The 6,000-nt window shown below is 49.3% G+C and overlaps 1 protein-coding gene across 3 annotated transcripts in view; it reads right to left on the reverse strand.

Moving 5' to 3' along the window:
- Positions 1-687, reverse strand: part of Epn2 (epsin 2) — an 87,961-nt gene extending 87,274 nt beyond the window's left edge. For all 3 annotated transcript variants that reach the window (XM_027922308.2, XM_027922309.2, XM_071602969.1), the window contains exon 1: positions 543-687. The gene's annotated coding sequence lies outside the window, so the exon portion shown is untranslated. The remainder of the gene's footprint in view (positions 1-542) is intronic.
- Between the last annotated feature and the right edge of the window lie 5,313 nt (positions 688-6,000).

The following is a 6,000-nucleotide window of genomic DNA, read 5'->3' on the forward strand; positions in this document are numbered from 1 at the left end:
AGAGAAGGATATGAGCCGGGATCCTGGACAGAGAAGGGGACCCTCCCCCGATTCCTAGAGGGAGGCCGGGCTGTGCTCTGCCTGGGGGCGGGAGGGAGACCTGGCTGGGCTCCGGAGGAAGGGACTTGCCTGGCCCCAGAGAGGAGAGGAATGTGCTCTGGGGAGAGGGGCGGGGTTGTTCCAAACCCAAGGGAGCTCCCAGATCTGAAGAGAAGGGAAGGAAGCCCTGGACTCCCAAGAATATAAAAGGAAGAGCTTCCAGATAGGGAACCGGGGTGGAGGGGAGGGGGGGGGCTGCAGCGGAAAGAGGGATCCAGATGAGGAGGGGTCCACGCTCCAGCCTGTGGTGCGGGCCTACTTAGAAAGACGGTCCCGCCCGAAGTGGTGTCAAGAAGCCGGGGCGGCGGCAGCGGTGCATGCTTCGAAGGGGTCTTGCTAGCTTGAGGAGAGCCTGCGCTCTGGGGGCGTCCGCGCCCTGGGCGGGGGAGGGCCCGTACCCTGTGGTCCCGCTCCAGCTCACGAGTCCCTCAGGTCCCACTCACCTCCGCTCTTCCCGGCCGCTGCGAATACGCGGCTGGAGCTGTGGCAGCGCTGGAGAGGCGGGAACCACCGGAACCCGCGGAGCCACCGCTGCCGCCGCGTCTGGCTCCGTTTGACACCCACACACCAGCCAACATGGCGGCCGGGAGGGGGCGCGCCGGCGGCGTGCGCGCGCCCGGCGGCCCCGCCCCTCCGAGCCCGCCGAGGCCCCGCCCCTGAGACCCCGCCGGCGTCCCCACCGAGAGGCCCCACCCGCTCGCTCCGAGGGCGAAGCCCACGTGTGGCCGGGCGTGCCAGAGCCCGGGCGGAGGTCCCGCCCACTCACGCGCCACCCCTTGTTTTGTGCTCACAGAACCCACCACGGCCCGCCCCACACTCCCACGGCGCCCCACTACTTTCGCCCGAATCCCATAGACGACCCCCCCCAAACCCTGACTCGCACGCAAGCCCCGGCAAATTCCTACCCAGACCTAAATCCTCTGCAGTCTTCACTGAGAACCTTGTAAGTCCCGCCGCCCCGGTAGGTCCCCTCAACGCCACACACGCATGACCGACACCCACACGCATAGACCCTTGCCCCACCAAATACTCTTAAAAACTCTTCTTATCCTTGCAATTGAAAGTATTGTAAGGGTTCAGCCTTCTCTGGGGAGGCGGAGACTGAAAGGGGAGCCTCCCGGGGCACCCTGGTCATGGATGATTTCTTGAGTTTACAAGTTGTGTTCGCTTTGTGAAAATTCACTCATCGGCCCTTTCGATTTGTATACTTCTAAACGTGTCTGATATTTCAATAAAATATACTAAAAACTACTCTGGGAAGGGGTCCATAGGCTTCAGTAGACTGCCAAAGGGGTTTCCCAGAGGTTTACAGACACCCCTCTTGCAGGCCCGCCTGGGGTGTGTGTGTGTCTGTGTGTGTACACGTACACACGGGTGCACAAGAACAGCAAACCACCTTTCCTCCTTGGTTCCACCAGCACCCAACAAGGCTCCTGCTACGTGCCCAACCAGTGTACTGGGACTCAGGAAGGGACAACCTCAAATGCCTGGAATGAGAGGGAGCCTGAGAAAGGCTACTGGGGGGAGGCTCTTAGAGGGGTGGAGCTGGAGGCTGCACTTTAAAGCTGACTAACCTGCTCCAGCCTAGGTGGGAGTCAGCAGAGACCCCCTCTCAGGCGGATCTGGGACATGAATCAGGGCTTTTAAGGGAGTAGAGGACACCATCCCTGCTACCAAGGTGACATCACACTTTACCAAGCTCAGACTAAAGGGAAACTGTGCCCAGAAGGCTCATTCTGCCCTTGCTCACTAAGGCAAGTCACTGGACTTTTCTGAGCGACACACTTATTTTTCCTATAAAGAAGTCACATGGACAATTGTACCCCTTATGGGTCTTATAAGTTGAGATTTAGAAATATTTTCTTTAGCAAAAATACAATAAAAAAATGGGGATGGAGGGATCCTAACACATCTGCAAACCCACATGCCCACTTTTCCTTTGAAAAATCCCAACACTGGGAAGTTTTAGATGCTAGACATCCCTCCCTAGGATTAGCTGTGGCTCCCACTGTTCAGTGTCCCTTCTTCACCAGAACAGTGAATCACACTTCATATCACTGCCTTGCAGTGGGAACTGTCACTCCATTTTAAACTTGATCTACCAGGTAGGGACAGAGAAGTATACATGGCTTTCCCTCCCCATCATAAGTTCATAGTCAATGCTCCAAAAGACAGGTTAACAAGAGAAAAGTATAACAAATTTATTTAATCAATGTCTTACGTGACATGATAGCCTTCAGAATAAAAACTGCAAGGCCCAGGGAAAGCTGTTTATTTTTATGCTTAAGTTTGATAAAGAATGAGCAGCCCTGTAAAAATGTGACCCTGTAGAAATGACCTAATGTAATCGACTGAGTGCAGCAAGTAGCAAAGGCTGTCCAGGTTCTTCTTGGTCTCTGAGTAGCATTCCTTCCTCCAAGGTATAGGACAGGATGCCCTCTAGAATGAGGGTTTTATGACCTACTGTCAGATAAGATAGGTTAGAAAATTTCTCAATAGCCAGCTCTTACACACGAAAGAGAAAGTTAGAGTAGTGGGTCTGGGGTTTATGGCTGGCTTTGGTGGAGAGGGGTACTAATTCCTATGACCTGCCTTGGAGGGTGGAAGAGGAAGGAGCTGGTGAAAGAAAGGCAGAAAAAGTTCAGAGAGAGAGAGAGACTGCTTATGAGTCTCTCCAATATCCTTCAGTTCAAAGTACTCAGGATGCCAAAGTGCCATCCTTCAGGGTATCACTTTCTAAGCCCCCAAAACCCATATCCAGGAAGAATGCCCCCATCCAGCCCAACATTCCTTATGAGCCCCTGGTCTTTGCTAGAACTTCAAGGAGTGCAGAACTGTGCACAGAAATCACAGAGCTGCCTCATTTTACAACTTTGAATGAGTTATAACACATAACTGATGTGTGGTCCGGAGTCCACATGTATTATCCCAAACCAGCACTCTGTGATCTGTATGACAGAGCTCCCCCACCAGCCAACTTGGTAGTGTTGGGGATGAAACCCAGGGCCCCCTGCACACGCTAGGCAGAGGCTATACCACAGAGCCACACCCCATCCCTAGAACATCCTTCCATGATGAAACTATACCCTCTCTGTGCCATCCAGTGGGGTGATCAAATAAGCACCGAATTTGTCATGTGTGATTAAGCTGAGTTTTTTTTAAACTTTAGTTAATTTTCATTTAAATTAGTCACCTGTAGCTAGATGCTATCATACTGAACAATGCTGGTGGAAAAACAAAAAACAAAAACCTTATGGGATTCTATAAGGTGCACATTCTTATTGTCCACATTTTAAGAAACCAAAAAAAAAAAAAGGGAGGGGGAGGGTGTTTGAAGAGCTGTTGGCCACAGGGATAGATTTTTCTCTATACACCACCCCCGGCAAGCAAGTAGCAAGTGTGTGTAGCCACAAAGATAAGCTGTGTGCTTTGGAAACAGAACTGGATACAGATAAAGAGGTGATGGACTAACATACAGGATAGGAAAGTGAGTTGGAGAGAAAAGGATTGGGCCAGCCTGAGGAGGTGGGGGGAGGGATTCCTGCATCCAGCCAGAAGGCCACCACCCTCCCACAAGGTCAGAGGCAACATTCCTACATTCCTCCAAGTCATTCCCCTTTCCCAATCCCCCATTGGAAGCACATCACCTTTCCTCTTGTTCCCTTTCTCAATTCATCCCCATAAAAATTCCTTGAGGTTAATAGCCTTTTGGCCAGGTGAGAAAACTGAGGCAGCACATGACAGTCCTGGGATTCAAATTCAGTTTCTGCCAAGTCCAGAGAGTAGAAGCATTCTTGGAGATAAGGGTACGGGATAAGCCAGATGTTTTGCCTGTGCCTAAAACATTCAAGCCTACAAGGGCTTTCAAGAATTTGGAGGTTTGTTCAGATGAAGAATGAGGTGGAATGGCTGGGACTGGCCAGAGGGGTGAAGAAGAAGATATAGGCCAGAGATTTCTCTGAGATTAAGGAGGGAGGACTTCAAGGAGGGAGAGACTTGGAAGAAAGATTGGCAGACAGCAGGGAAAGGCTGCTTGCCCCGCGGAAAGCATTGCCTGGTGAAGCAGGGGGTCTCAACCCCGGTGTGGAAGTGTAATTCCAGCCACTTAGAACCTGAGGCAGGAGGACTGCAAGTTCAAGGGCAGCCTGGGCATCTTAGTGAGACCTTGTCTCAAAAAAAAAAAAAAAAAGGATATTTTGTGGCAAAATGCCTCTGGGTTCAGTCCTCAGCACCAATAAATAAATAAATGATTTTTTTTTTTAAGTGTGGGAGACTGAACCCAGGGCCAAGACCATGCTAACCACCTGCTTTACCACTGAGCTACATTCCTAGGCCCACTAAACCCATAATTCTGCTTGAATTTACACAATGCTTTTTTTCCAGAGCATTCATCACACCTGATAAACAAGTGTCAATGATCTTCATCAGTTTTCCTCCCTAGAGTATAATGTGTAATTATAAAAATAGCATCCACATAAGACATACTTTCTGATTTTATGGTGCACCTTTTCTGTTTCTTTCTGACCATTAATCTTCAGGCTTTTTTTCCCTACAGAGAAGATTCCAAACAAGACAGATCATTTTTTAAACTTTTTTTTTTTCCAAGATCTACCTTGAACTATTACATGGACTAAACATCTTATGACCATTATTTCACAAACACCCTATGGAAAAGGCACACTTACCCCATATTACAGATGAGCAAAGTGAGATGCAGACAGGGGCCATTAGCTGGTGGCCCTGCTAATGATTGCGAGGTTGAGATTTTCACAAAAGTCAGTTCAAGGGGCTGGGGTTGTGGCTCAGTGGTAGAAAGCATGCCTAGCAAGTGTCAGGAAATGGGTTTGATCCTCAGCACCATATAAAAATAAATAAAATAAAGGTATTTTTAAAAAGTCAGTTTGAGTTTCTCCCCAATATGCACTATTGTGAACCCCTTCTTTGGAAACGCACATACATGGGAACTATCTGCTAGAGACTCGAGGTATGATCTGAGAAGACCATAGTTCCTTTCTGGCTTCAGAAAGGTACTGTGCGTGCTTTCTCAGAAAATTTGCAGACAAACTGAACACACTTCTTAAAGCTTCCAGTTTGGGTAGAGTTAAAACATAGCCACCCAAAACTATGACCCAAAGAAGTCTTCTCAGAAGAGTAGGTTGGAAGCCAAGTATGGTGGTGCATGACTATAATCCCAATCACTGGAGAGGCTGAGGCAGGAGGAGCTCAAGTTAGAAGCCAGCCTCAGCAATTTAGTGAGACCCTGTCTCAAAATGAAAAGTAATAACAGGCTGGAGGTGTGATTCAGTGGTAGAGTGCCACTGGGTTCAAACCCCAGTACCTTAAAAAAAAAGGATTTGAGCTGAGCCTTTAAGGGTGGCTAATTATTAGCTAAGCAGAGAGGAGGAAGCAATTTAGGCAGAGGGAACAGGCTGAGCGGGAGACCAGGAGGCACAAAATCATGAACCAGTGATGCAGTGTAGGGGACTGTGGGATGGATAGGAGAAGGAAGTGAAACTCAGGAGAGATGGACTGAAGTTGCAGCTTTTGAGGGCACCTTTCTTTTTATCATTCCCAGGTGGACATAGTCCTGGCAGAGAATGCCCCATCTCTCTGGCTATAGTGGTCTGGGGACGGGCATGTGACCAAAGTCCAGCCAATAAGAGCTTTCTCTAAGATATTAGCAAAAATCATTGGGAAAGAGGCCCTTTCTGCTTCTGAGATTGTGGGCAACAAAGACCCTGGACGCCTGGAGCTACCAGCAATCCTCTTCATCACTGCACAGAAATAATTCTCCACACCTCCTGTTCAAATAAGCCCAGGAACCAGGGGACCAGAGCCAGCAGGGTCAGGCTAGTGTCACTGAAGACTTCTTTCTTTCTTCCTTTTATTTATTTATTTTTG

The sequence above is a fragment of the Marmota flaviventris genome, chromosome 17 (assembly GCF_047511675.1).
Source record: "Marmota flaviventris isolate mMarFla1 chromosome 17, mMarFla1.hap1, whole genome shotgun sequence".
Lineage (NCBI taxonomy): Eukaryota > Metazoa > Chordata > Mammalia > Rodentia > Sciuridae > Marmota > Marmota flaviventris.